The sequence below is a fragment of the Lutra lutra genome, chromosome 14, assembly GCF_902655055.1.
Source record: "Lutra lutra chromosome 14, mLutLut1.2, whole genome shotgun sequence".
In the NCBI taxonomy this organism is placed as follows: domain Eukaryota; kingdom Metazoa; phylum Chordata; class Mammalia; order Carnivora; family Mustelidae; genus Lutra; species Lutra lutra.
The window spans coordinates 73,214,235-73,227,513 of NC_062291.1; the positions used below are offsets into that span (position 1 = coordinate 73,214,235).

At 38.6% G+C, this 13,279-nt stretch overlaps 1 long non-coding RNA gene across 6 annotated transcripts in view; it reads right to left on the reverse strand.

The window, feature by feature from the left end:
• The window catches only part of LOC125084270 (uncharacterized), a 31,385-nt gene that overhangs the window by 14,362 nt on the left and 3,744 nt on the right, over positions 1–13,279 (reverse strand). For 4 of the 6 annotated variants that reach the window (XR_007122576.1, XR_007122575.1, XR_007122574.1 and 1 more), the window contains exons 2-4: positions 10,321–10,555; positions 9,883–9,987; positions 7,402–7,557 (exon numbers count right to left, since the gene is read on the reverse strand). This is a non-coding gene — a long non-coding RNA (uncharacterized LOC125084270). Of the gene's footprint in view, positions 1–4,859; positions 4,883–5,767; positions 6,806–7,401; positions 7,558–9,882; positions 9,988–10,320; positions 10,556–13,279 lie in introns of those variants that run through there. The other 2 variants (XR_007122578.1, XR_007122577.1) reach the window with 2 other exon arrangements.

The following is a 13,279-nucleotide window of genomic DNA, read 5'->3' on the forward strand; positions in this document are numbered from 1 at the left end:
ATGTTATTTACAATGTTATTTTAAACATTATTTATAATGTTATTTTAAATTTTATCTTACTTGAATTTACTCCTAGCAGAATAAGTTGATAATACTCTCTAAGGTACTTAAAAAAAAATTAATGCAGCTCTATCCTTACACTCTTGCTGCACACTGTAAGGATAAACAAGCTGTACTTTTAATATAAGATTAAAGTTGCAGCACTCTCTGATAGCAAGCTAACTGACTAAATTTGTAATAATAAAACTAGAGCATATTATTATCACAGTCTAACTTATCACATTGCCCAAATCCAAATATGCTCTTTCCATATGTGTTTGATCAAGGAAAAACAAAAGGTATTTATGGCTTAATACTTTCATTGGTGCCATTTCCTTCTTGTACTACTTGGGTTGCCTTAAATATTTCAATTCCTCTCAGCAATCCTAGCTCTCTGTCTCCTAAGTACATGTGAGTAATTCAGGGCATAAATACCAGGGATGCTCTGCTTAAGTTAGGGTACCCATCTGTGAAAGGAGCAAGTGAGAGTTTCCTGAGTCTCCATACTGCCACCTTCAGGACAGACATGGATCTTTATTCTGCACTCTGGAATGCTAAAAATGAAATGAAATGAAATTTTAAAATAGTTGTCTCCCTCCCTCCAAGAAAGTTGCCACTTATTTAAACTCCACTGTGCATGAGGCCTTAGGCTAAGAACTTTTTAACCCTCCTTTCACTATTTCTATAAGGTAAATCCTTATTTATGTAAGTTGATTCCTTCATTCATTCAACCAAGATATAAATAGAGGGCTGAGATAAAGATCAGAACAATCAGTAGGTAGATTTAAATTGATTTAGCATTAAAGAAACAGTAGGAGTTAATCACAGAGAGAGCAAGGAAAAGATTATTTTAGACAAGGGTGGGCATACAAAAGTTCTGTATTGGGGGGGGGGTGTGGCGGGGGAGGGAGGGGGGATTGGCCAGTTCAAGGACTAGGACACCAACCACTGTGAGCTTGAGCAGACCAGAGTGAACTTGAATGATCACACTTCAAGGTGGACAGGTAAGCAGGGACCAGTTAAAAAACCTGAAATTTGATTTTTAAACTAAATGTAATGAAAGACCACTTAAAGATGTTAAGCCGGGTAGCGAAATAAATCAATCGGAGAAAGACAACTATCATATGATCTCCCTGATATGAGGAAGTGGAGATGCAGCGTGGGGGGTAGGAAAAGAATAAATGAAACAAGATGGGATCGGGAGGGAGATAAACAATAAGAGACTCTTAATCTCACAAAACAAACTGAGGGTGACCAGGGGGAGGGGGGTCGGGAGTGGGTGGCAGGGTTATGGACATTGGGGAGGGTATGTGCTATGGTGAGTGCTGTGAAATGTGTAAACCTGGCGATTCACAGACCTGTACCCCGGGGCTAATAACACATTATATGTTTATTTTTTAAAAAAAGATTTTAAGCAGGGAAATGGTAATCAGATTTACAGTTCATGACTTGTTGCTGCTATCTGAAGATGGTCCTGGGGGAGGGGTGGAGAACTGAAGTTCGGAGATCAGTTGGAGGTCATTACAGGCTTTGAGCTGAGAGACAATAGCAGCTCCAGATGTGATGGCAGGAGAAGTGAGGGATAAAAACAAGAGCCAAAAGATATTTTACAAGCAGAATTGACAGGATTTGCTGCTGGATTTGACACAAGGATGGATGGGGAAGTACCGTGGATAATGTCTGAGTCCTCAAGAAGATTGAGGCTCCATTTACTGAAATGGAGGTTTTTGGGATGGAGAAAACAAGCAAGGGAAAGGTTTGTGGAATTCAATCTGGAACTTCACTTTGGCCAGGAGTTTGAAATGTCTGTGAGACATTCAGGACAAGTTTAAATAGATAGCTTGATGTTTGGGTTCGGACCTTTGACTGGAGGACTGGGTTGCAGACACGAATCTGAAATCGATCAGCATAATGGTAGTATTTAAATACATGGAAATTGGTGAGATTATTTTTTGAAGGTAGCGTATGAAAGGGAGAAGAGAGGGTCCAGGACTGACTCCTGAGGAAAGCTAACATGTAGCCATGGGATAGAGGAAAAGCCAGCAAAGGAGAAGATAGAAAAACTGAGCTGGGAGGAAAATGAGGAATAGTGGCATTGAGTAAACAGGAGAGAAGAGAATTCTGTGAAGGGAAAAATGGTCACATATTTGCAGGCAGTGTGAGGGTAAATGTTTAACAAATGGCCATGGCGGGGAATGGCTCTCATCTGCAGCATTTGCTGATTTCTGTAAACGCTCTCATCATGGTGAATTTCAAGGTACCAACATGTCTTCACAGAACTTGGATATTGGAAAAAGCCACACATAATTAGCTGTCAGGTACCATTACTATTGGACTTCAGGACAACAGTGCTGCTGAGAGGGAGCACGAGATGAACACAGGAAATGTGCACTGAATTTGACAAAATGAAGGTTATTAGTGACCTTAATAAGGGTTGTTTCAGACTGTAGGGCAGAGTGAGTTTGAAGTGGGTAGAGGAATGCAATGAAGGTAAGAAATAAAGACAGTGCATGACTTTGGTAAAGAAAAGAATGGCAGGGGCACCAGGGTGGCTCAGAGGGTTAAGCCTCTGCCTCCGGCTCAGGTCATGATCTGAGGGTCCTGGGATCAAGCCCAGGACCTCTGCTCAGTGGGGAGTCTGCTTCCCCCTCTCCCTCTGCCTGCCTCTCTGCCTACTTGTGATCTCTCTCTCTCTCTGTCAAATAAATAAATAAAATCTTAAAAAAAAAAGAAAGAAAAAGAAATGAATGGCAGCTAAAGGAAGAAGAGGAGTCAAGTTAAAAAAAAAAAATTAAACTCAATGAGATTAAGGTTTTTGTCCTGAAAATGCATCAAGTAAGTATAAATGGAAGGGATGGGATTTTAACCTGGCTTTGTTTGTCTCTAAAGCTTATGCCTTATTTAGAGCTACCTGGACTTTAGAGAAAAAAAATTGTGTAAATTCTCTAAATATGGGATTATAGATGATTTTTAAAATACTTTCCTATATTTTTCCAATCTTTTCATTAACAGAATAAATTACTCTTACAATCATAAAAATACTTACAAAACTATAATGGATTTTATATTTGCGGAGTAACTACTGAGATACAGCAAAGTATATGGAAACCATTGGCTAGTCAAATTCAGTGTAAATAACCCATGACCAAACAGTGCCACCTAGTGCAAAGCTTACTTCTCTGATAAATATTTACACTTTAATTCCATTTTATAGCTTATAAATCAACACATATTGAAATGTCTGTGAACTAAAATATCAAAAGGTACGATCTTCAAAACTCATGATTTTATAGATTCTAATTCTGAAATGGTTTCACAACAATAGATATGGGAAGGGTCCGTGTCCCATGTTTTGTGTAGTGCTAAGTCCGCTGACACAGCTCAAAAGATAACGAATAATGGTAGGAACAAGAAAGTGATGTAGCTTTCTGACGAAAAAAATGGAACACTCTTGCATTGAAATCCAAAATAAATTATAATTATTTTTCTCTAGAATACAGTATGTAATAATGGTATAAGTTACTTGGGAATGTGGATTTCATGAAGATGCTTTTTCCTTTGGCTTTGCAAGAAGACAGATCTCCGTGATCAGAGTAAGCATTCTTAGGACAGGTAGGGCTTGGGGCATGGATGTAGACACAATAGGACCATTGTGCTGCCATTTTATAATTGTAGGTCATATCATTCATGGGCAAATACAAACTATAAGATTATGTTGTACTTTTAGATTATAGTTCTAAACTACAATAATAATAATAATTTTAAGTGAATATAAAATTTCATACTAATAGAAATAGTTTTTAAAAAATTTATTTATTTGAGAGAGAGAGAGAACGCACATGAGCACGTGGAGGAGAGGGGGAACAGAGGCAGAGAGAGACATCAGCGGACTCCACATGTCCAGAGCCAGAAGTGGGGCTCCATCCCACCTCCCTGAGATATGACCTGAGCCTAAAACAAGAGCTGGACACAACTGACTGAGCTACTCAGGTACCCCTAGAAATAGTTTTTTAAGAGCATGCATGTAATCATTTCTCTTTCTCTTTAGTGCTACATTTAATAGAATTACATTTCATTTTTTTAAAGTAGAAAAAAGAAATTGATTGCTATTTTCTAAAAAAGAGAGAAAAGTATATTACTTGCAAGAGTATTTATAGTAATACTACTTGTACTATAGAGTATGATTTCACACAAAAATAAACATGCAGAAATCAATAGCTATCTTACACATCAGAAGTAGTGGGTTAGAAAATATAGGGGGAAAAGATCCCATTTACAGTACTGTGAACATCTTCCAAATTCTCAAAATATCATTAGAAGTATAAAAATCACTGTAGCCCATTAGGATTGAACCACATGGGCGTTTAAATCCATTTGGTGAGTTGTGGAAAGGCTGGGGACAGATTTATATTTAGTTTTGAGCACATTCAAAATTCATCTTTCTTTGATGAAAACTTACTTTATATGAAAAATAGTCCTTTTTTTACTTAAAAAATAGCCTTATTAATAGATGGGTAGATAATACAGCATTACACTGGGATTTGCCAAGTGGCTCCCATGAAATTATTTGATCAGACTGCCACCTACAGGGCACAAGGAAAGCAGAGCGGCGTTAAAACACCACCTACCATGTCTCAAGCACGGGATTAAGAAAAATGATAGGGGGGGCACCTGGGTGGCTCAGTAGGTTAAGCCGCTGCCTTCGGCTCAGGTCACGATCCCGGGTCCTGGGTTCGAGCCCCACATCGGGCTTTCCGCTCAGCGGGGAGCCTGCTTCCTCCTCTCTCTCTGCTTGCCTCTCTGCCTACTTGTGATTTCTCTCTGTCAAATAAATAAATAAAATCTTTAAAAAAAAAAAAAAATGATAGGGTTGCCAGATAAATACAGAACTCTCACTTAAGGTTGCTTTCAGTTAATTATCAATACTTTTGTGGTATAAGTATGTCCCAAATATTCCCTGTGACATATTGATACTGAACATTTTTCATTGTTTATCTGAAATTCAAATTTAACTGGGCATATACAGTTTTATTTGCTAAATCTGGCAACCTTTAAAAATAAAGATAATAATGTTGACCACACTCTGCTGAGTAAAACCTTTCATTGACCTCAGGGGAAGGTAGAAGCATCTTAACACAGTGCATAAGAAACTTCACGTCTCTGCTCCCATTCAGTTCCTCTCTCTTTAGTACCAGCTTCCCATCAACATTAAAATCTTTCCTTTGTTTAGGTACTTTGCTTGGCCTAGAATATACAGTTCCCTGGTTTGCTCTCTTTTAATATTGCTTATGATAATTTTATTATGTAATAACACCTTGCCTCAGGACTTACTAAGTGAACATCAAATTATCACAGCAAATTATAATTAAATAATACATTACTTCAAGACAAAAACCAATAAGAACACGTAACTTACATAAAAACATTACCTTGGAAAGGCACACTGGAAAATGTTTTATCTCCTGAGAATTTTTGTGTTCTTATTTAAATGCTAATGAAACAAAAGTCCTGTTGAACTTAAATCGTATGTTTGTGTGTATCTGGCTATGTAACTTGCAGGGTCCTGGGTGACATAAAAATGTGGAGCCTCTTGTTCAAAAATTGCTAAGAATTTCAATGTGGTAATAGCATAATATTAACCCCAGGCAAGGGACCCTTGTAAGAGCAGGGCTCTGAGTGCTCAGGTCACCTGCTCTGTATACATTTTCGCCCTCAACTGAACATATTTAGAACTGAAATTTCTCTAAAGGAAATTCTTTTTGCTTAAACTAGAAGGATATGAATAATTTAAGATTCAGGATGTTTTGAAGATCTTGTTAAATGGACCTATGAAACAATGAAGAAGAAAATTAAGCTGATAAGAATGTGGACTTTGCAGGTGCACCTGGCTGGTTCAGGCAATGAAGTGGTGACTCTTGATCTCAAGGTCATGAGTTCGAGCCCCTTGCTGGGTGTAGAAACTACTTAAAAAAATAAAATCTTTTAAAAAGGAAGAATGTACACTTTGCAGTCAATTCAAGGCTTATTTTCATGGCTGCCTGGTGGATTTATTGGTTGGTTTTCGGGATCCACAAACTCCCTCTAATTATAATCAAAATTGTGTGTGTGTCTGTGTGTGTGTGTGTTTATATGTGCATTTTTTAGGGGAGAGCATTCATCCAATTCTCAAAGGGATCAGTAACCCAAAAAGACTTAAGAACCACTGTTCTATGAAATTATTTCTCTTTATTTCGATGTTATCTCTATAGCTAGCCATGTTTTACTTAAAGAAACGTCTGGTTAAAAAAAAAAACTTTAAACAAAAGGGTTGGGGCAAATTTTTAAAACAATGTTTATTTTAAAACATAGAAAATAAATATAAAAAGAAAAATATAAGGAATAAACAAATACATCAGGATCCCAGTCAGAGAAATCTGCAAGGATCTACATTAAACCCTTACATCTTAGCTGCTACCATCAGAAAACTTTAAAGATAGTAAAATTGATCTTTAATTGCAATATTTATTATGTAATAGTATGTAATACTTATTGAACACTTATCATGTCTTGGGCACTGTTCCAATTACTAACTCACTCCATTCTCTTACCAACTTTATATTCCCCCTTGTAGAAATGAGGAATCAAGCAAACAGAGGTTAAGGACCGACACTCAATGGATGGTGGTGACAGGTCTTGAATTGGTCACAAAGTCAATATTCTTTATAGGCTTCATTTTTTCTTCATTATTTAGTAGGTCCACTTAGCAAGATATCAATACTTCACAGAACTTTCAGTTAGGAGGTATCAAGACTAAAGAATTAGAACACTGAAAACGTATCCTTCCAGAAAACTTTTTTCACTCGGTCTCTAGGACACAACTTCTCTGTGGGTCTCCTTATGTCTCTACCTGACCAGTCTTTCAGTCCTTGTGTGGTATTTTCCCCTTTTCCCTGTCGGGACTTGAACCTCTTCTCTCCATCTATACACCCTCCTTAGGCAAAACTAATCCAGTCCATATGTTGATGATTTTCAAATTTGTATCTCCAGGTTGGGACACTACTTTGAACTCTAGATTCATGTATTTAGCTACCTTCTCAACCTCTTCATTTATGGTCTAGTCAACATCTCAAGTTAAGCCTGGCCAAAACGAACTGCTGATGCCCTTCCTTCAAGACTCTCAGTCTCCCTCATTCAGTAAACGGAGACCCCATTCTTCAGTTAGAACAAAAAACTTTGGAGCCATCTGTGTCTCTTCTCCCTCCCTCACACCCCGTATCAAATCTATTGGCAAATGAGGTCAACTTAACCTTCAAAATATGTCCAGATGAATAGAAAGCAAAATTCATCGACTTTCCTAACCCAAACCACCATTATCTCTCTTACCTGGATTATGGCAAAGTCTCGGTGATGGCCAGAGTTCCCAGTATGGAAGGATAATTGACTGGTGGGCCCATCCATCATGAGTTCACATGGAGGCCACATGTCCCACAGAGAGCTTCCAGCTTCTGGCTGGTCAGGTATACTGGAGCGGGTCCGTTCCTGGGAGACAAGTGTTTTGCTGGTGGATGACTTTGGCTCAAGGACTCTCTGTTGGCCTTACCACATTTTCATAGAATGACACTGTAGTTTCAGACTGCCCCATCTGACCTTCCTGCCCCTGTTCCGTCCCTTCCCTGGGTAAGACCTACACTGCAATCTGAAGGCTCTTAACATCTCTTCTGGCCCCTTTCCATGGGTCCTCCCAGCTGTTCCTCTTAATGATTCCCTCACACATCTCGTGCCAACATGGCTTCTCAGAGGACTCAGACGAACACGGTTTGTTCATCGCTCTTTCTGCTTCCACAATTACACTCCTACAGTCTATTTACACAGCAGCCAGAAGGGATCAGGTGGAGACCAACCTCTTCACCTCGGGCTCTGGGCTCTACAAGATCTGGCCCTTGCTCTACCCATAGATCTCATCTCCTTTCTGCTGACTCTGCTTTGGCCGCATGAATCTCCTGGCTATTCTTAGACCTTTAGGTACGGTTTGCTTTCCTTTGCACTCATCTTTCTCTGTGGAATGCTTGTGCCCCAGACATGTACATATTTTTATCCTTTTCCTTGTTCAGGTCTGTCACTCTCTAACCTCTTATTCTGGTTTATTTTTTCTTCATAGCATTTACTCATCATTTGGCATATTATATATCTACTCTGATTATTTGCTTATTGACTCCCTCTCCCCACTACAACACGAGCACCATGAAAACAGAGACTCTGTATTCACTCCCATATCCCCAACACAAATAAAAGTGTCTGCCACATAAGTACTTAATAAATTTTGTTGAATGAAATATATATATATATATATATATATATATATATATATATATATTAGAGGGCGGGCGGGGGCAGAGGGAGAGAGAGAGAATCTTTTTTTTTTTTAAGATTTTTTTTTATTTATTTATTCGACAGAGAGAGATCACAAGTAGGCAGAGAGGCAGGCAGAGAGAGAGAGGAGGAAGCAGGCTCCCCATCAAGGAGAGAGCCCGATGCGGGGCTCGATCCCAGGACTCTGGGATCGAGACTTGAGCCGAAGGCAGAGGCTTTAACCCTCTGGGCCACCCAGGTGCCCCAAGAGAGAATCTCAAGCACACTCGACACCCAGTGACATGTGGCTCGATCACAACCCTAAGATCGCGACCTGAGCTGAAATCAAGAGTCAGAGGCTTAATTGACTCAGCCATCCAGCCACTCTTGAATAATAAATTCTTACTAAAAATCACGTATAGTGTCATAAAAATCAAAAGAATTTACAAAGCATAGGTTTGATCAGGAACGTCAAGAGTTTTCTGAAGAATGAGGACACAACTAGAAAAATTAGTACCATAAGAAATTAAGGACACACATTTTTGTTTTCCTTTTTTTTGCTGATTATAAAAAATGCTAATTTTTTAAAAAACAAAATTCACATTTATCACTATTCTATTTAATATAAAATATGAAGTAGTATTTTTTGCAAGCAAGGTCAAGTCACACTTGATTAGCTGGATTATAACCAGGAAATTGCTAAAATATCAAGGGGGTAAAAGCTGTCTTTCTATGACTTTGAGAGAGTAAGTGATACCAGGGAATAGTTAGAAATCTATTTTTTTCAAGCATAGAGAGAAAAATATATAGGAAAACATTCAAGAATCTCCCTAATGCTGGGAATATATGACAGCAAAGTAACTTACTAACTGTAATGGGAAATAATTGGAAATATATCTGAATTTCTGTGAGATTTAATGAAACTAGAGTCTTGAACACACTTGAGATTAATTTTTCCAAAAAATCCATGTTGTCATGAAACTCAAACCTACTCTTCTACTTTTTCCCTTTTCTCTACTCTTCTAGCTATATTCTTAAAGAAGGAAAAATAAAATCAAAACATTATTTAATCACACTTAGAAAATCTGAGTCCCAAACTGTAAGTCAGTGGGTCCCACAAAATTTCTCTGACATGATAGTTATGTGCATCCAAATGGCAGACTCTCTGGCATGGAAATAGAAGCCACAAAGTACCTTTTTGGCCACCTGCCCTTTTCTGAATATTACACTTAGAGACAACAGATGAAAATGCAGACACTACATCCTGTCATTGATTCACTGTCCAGAAAGTCAGAATTACTGAAGTGTTTAAATGACACAACTACTACCGGGAGTCTATGCGATCTTTGTCAAGTGATTAAAAGAAGCCAAGTAGAAATTACATTTCTGGTTTACGGTCCAGCTATTGTACGCACTTGAATTAGTCCTCTCAATACTTCTGGAAATTATGGCAAAAATATGTAAGCATGTTTTAGAAATGCTTATATATTATTATGGGGCAAAGAAAATATTTACCTTATTAAATTTTACTCTGCATCCCGTGAGGAAGCATGGTCCAGTTTTCTTTTCTTTTCTCTTTTCTTCTCTTCCCTTTTCTTTCTTTCTTTCTTCCTTCTTTTGCTGGTGAAGAAGCAAAACTGTGATCCGTTGAACTATTTTAGGTAGTGCATGTGTGTTCAATACAAAAGAATCCAAGATAAATCAGAATATAGCAAGATTTAACAGAATATTGAGTTGAGAGTCTACAGCCCTCTGTTCTCATTTTAAGTTGGACACGAGCTTTCTCGAGTAAGTTACAAAAAGTCTCATAATTGTTGACCTGTTGTTAACAAATCACAATGAACATGTATTATCTTCCAGGTTCTGGGAGTGGGTTCAGGGAGGGCTTAATTGCTTCTGGCTCAGGGATTCACATGAGCTTGTGACAGCTAGAGCTGCAGTCATTGGACTCACCTGGGGCTCGAGGCTCTGCTTCTAGGTTTACTTGCACATCCAATGGCACAAGGCTCTAGGTCCTCGCTAGGTGGGCTCCTCCACAGGCTTGCTCATGAGATGGCAGCTGACTTCCTCCAAAGGGAGTGATCCAAAAGTGAGAGAGTAATGAGGCAGGTGCTGTGATATCCATTATCACTTCTTCAGAAACAATTACCATCAATTCTGCTGTATCCTACCACTCACATAAGCTGACCTTGATGCACTGTGGGAGAGGGGTGACAAAAGGGTATGAATAGCAGAAGATGGGAATCACTGGGGAACATCTTGAAGGCTGCCTATCACATTCTCTGACCTCATTTTCCTGATCTATAGTGAGCTTTTTTATACTACATGACCTTGAAGGTTAGTGACCTCCTCTCTCCCAGGTGCTGTTTCCAGACCTTGATTTTCACTCTCACGTAGAAAATCCTATTCCTGTTACTCAGCCATCAGAAAGAACGAAATCTTGCCATTTGCAATGACATGAATGGAACTAGAGGGTATTATGCTAAGCTAAGTCAGTCAGAGAAAAACAAATACCATATGATGTCACTCATCTGTGGAATTTAAGAAACAAAACAGATGAACATAGGAGAAGAGGAGGAAAAATAAAATGGTATAAAACAGAGAGGGAGGCAAATCATAAGAGACTCAACTACAGGAAACAAACTGAGGGTTGCTGGAGGGGAGATAGGTGGGGGATGGGGTAATTGGGTGATGGGCATTAAGGATGGCACTGGATGTAATGAGCACTTGGTATTACGTGCAACTGATGAATCGCTACATTCGCTAAATTCTATCCCTGAAACTAATAATAAAATAAAATAAAAAAAGAAGAAAATCCTATTCCTCTTAGCTTTAAACCCTATGGTTATACCATTCTCCACCCATCCATGTTGCTGTCATTTCTAGACTTCCTGGTCACCGTCCTTCATCTCTGTAACTTAGCACCTGACTTACAGTTGTCCTTTTCACTCCAAGTCCTGTCATTATTCTAAGACTTCCATGTCCTCATGGGTGGCCCATCCGTTATCATGGCCTTCAAGTTCCTTAACCTCCCCATCTGCAATGCCCTTCTCAGCCACCTCACTTCAGAGCCCATTCCATACGAACACCCTGAATTTGTCATCACCAAAACTTCAACTTTGTAAACAATAAATGTAATCACTTTACTCTCTTGCTATAAATTCCCGTTTTTCTGATCCTCTAATCAACCATCCCAAGATGGGTCCCCCAGACCTGAATGGAACTTCCAGGAAACGGTCAAATCTACTTTCTCTGCATCAGATCTCTCTTGTCTTCACTTCATATAGGATTTTAAAGTCCATCACTTGAAGAACCACTCTCTGAAAAGATTCCTCACCTCCTTTGTCTCATGGTCTTTCTTTCACATGTGCCTGGAAAAGCCTTAGTCCTGATTGCTTTAGACTATCTTACACCTTCTCTATCACCTGCAACCAGGCCACTGAAGGCTGCTAGAGAAAATCACATGACTGTGGGCTACGTAGATGGTCCTCACGTTCACACAGGCTTCCACAGCTGTCCACCAGTTTCCTTGTCAGCACTCTCCTCCAGTTGCACAGAGACTATTTCAAATACTCCCCACTTTCCGTATCTGCCCCTGCCACCTCTCCCATCACCCTCATTTGCTCTTTCACTTTCCAAGGAAAATAAAATCCATTATCTGGACTCTCTATGTCTAGACTCATTCTTCCTTTTTTCCTCTTTTAATGAAAGAAGAGCTTCACCTCTGACTTGAAGTCTGCCTCTGACAAAAATTCCATTCCTTCTCACCTCCTCAGAAACCCTGACATTTCTTTTAACCCAGTGCAATCTCATGGCCACCTTCCCTTCTTCCCTGAAGTAGTCCCTTGTCTTATTCTGTTGCCTTCTTTTGTCTAAAACTACTGTCCACTATGGTACCACTAGCCACATGACTTGAAATATAGCTAGTCCCAAATGATAAATCCTCACCAGCCTTCAGAAACTTAGTGTTTAAAGAAAATAATATATATTATCTCTTTAATCACTTTCCATATTAATTGCATATTGCATGTATAGATTTCGGGGGGGCAGAACAGGATAGCTAGATTGGCCTCTAATTCCTAAATACTCTCTTCTGTGACCTGGCATTATGAAGTTATCTGGTCCCCTTTATCTGGATGACATAACACATTTTCCTCTGTATATATAATCAAGATTAAATTCCTTACATAGTTGCACCCAATATAAAAAAAGCTATCTTTATTCATGAAGTAAAAGAAATGAGTTATCTTTTACTTTAATATTAACTGTGTTCATAAAGTAGAGAACTATGTAATGACTTTTTCTGGGAAAGTTAAATGTGACTATTTTCTCCTTTATCTCCTTTACATAACAATATACTGTGATATACTACATTATATAAAGTGTATAGTCTCATACATTATATCACGTGTGGTATTTATATGTGAGATGAATAATGCTACAGATGCTATTAATACTTGAATATAAGTTTTTTTTTTTTAATTTTAGCCTAGTGGAACCTATTCCAGACCTCTGACCTCAGAACAGTAAGATAATAATTTTTTATTGTTTTAAGCTACAAAGTTTGTAATAAATTGTTAAAGCAGGAATGAGAAACTTATACACTAATTTTAGACCCTAAGGTCCCTTTTTTTTTTTTTTTAAACAAAATGATTTTATCATTACATAGTTTCTATGGGCCAGAAGTTGGGATAATTTAGATCAGTCCTCTGCTCAGGGTTTTACAGACTGCAGTCCAGGCATGGGCCTAGCGTTGCTTTCTTGTTGGTTATCAGTCAGGGGCTGCTCTTAGCTCCTAGAGGCCCCCAAAGTTCTTTGCCATATGACCGTCTCGCAAATGGCTATTTGATTCTTCAAGGCTAGCATGAGAATCACTTTGACCTCCAAAAGCTGCTTTTATTTTTTTTTTTCA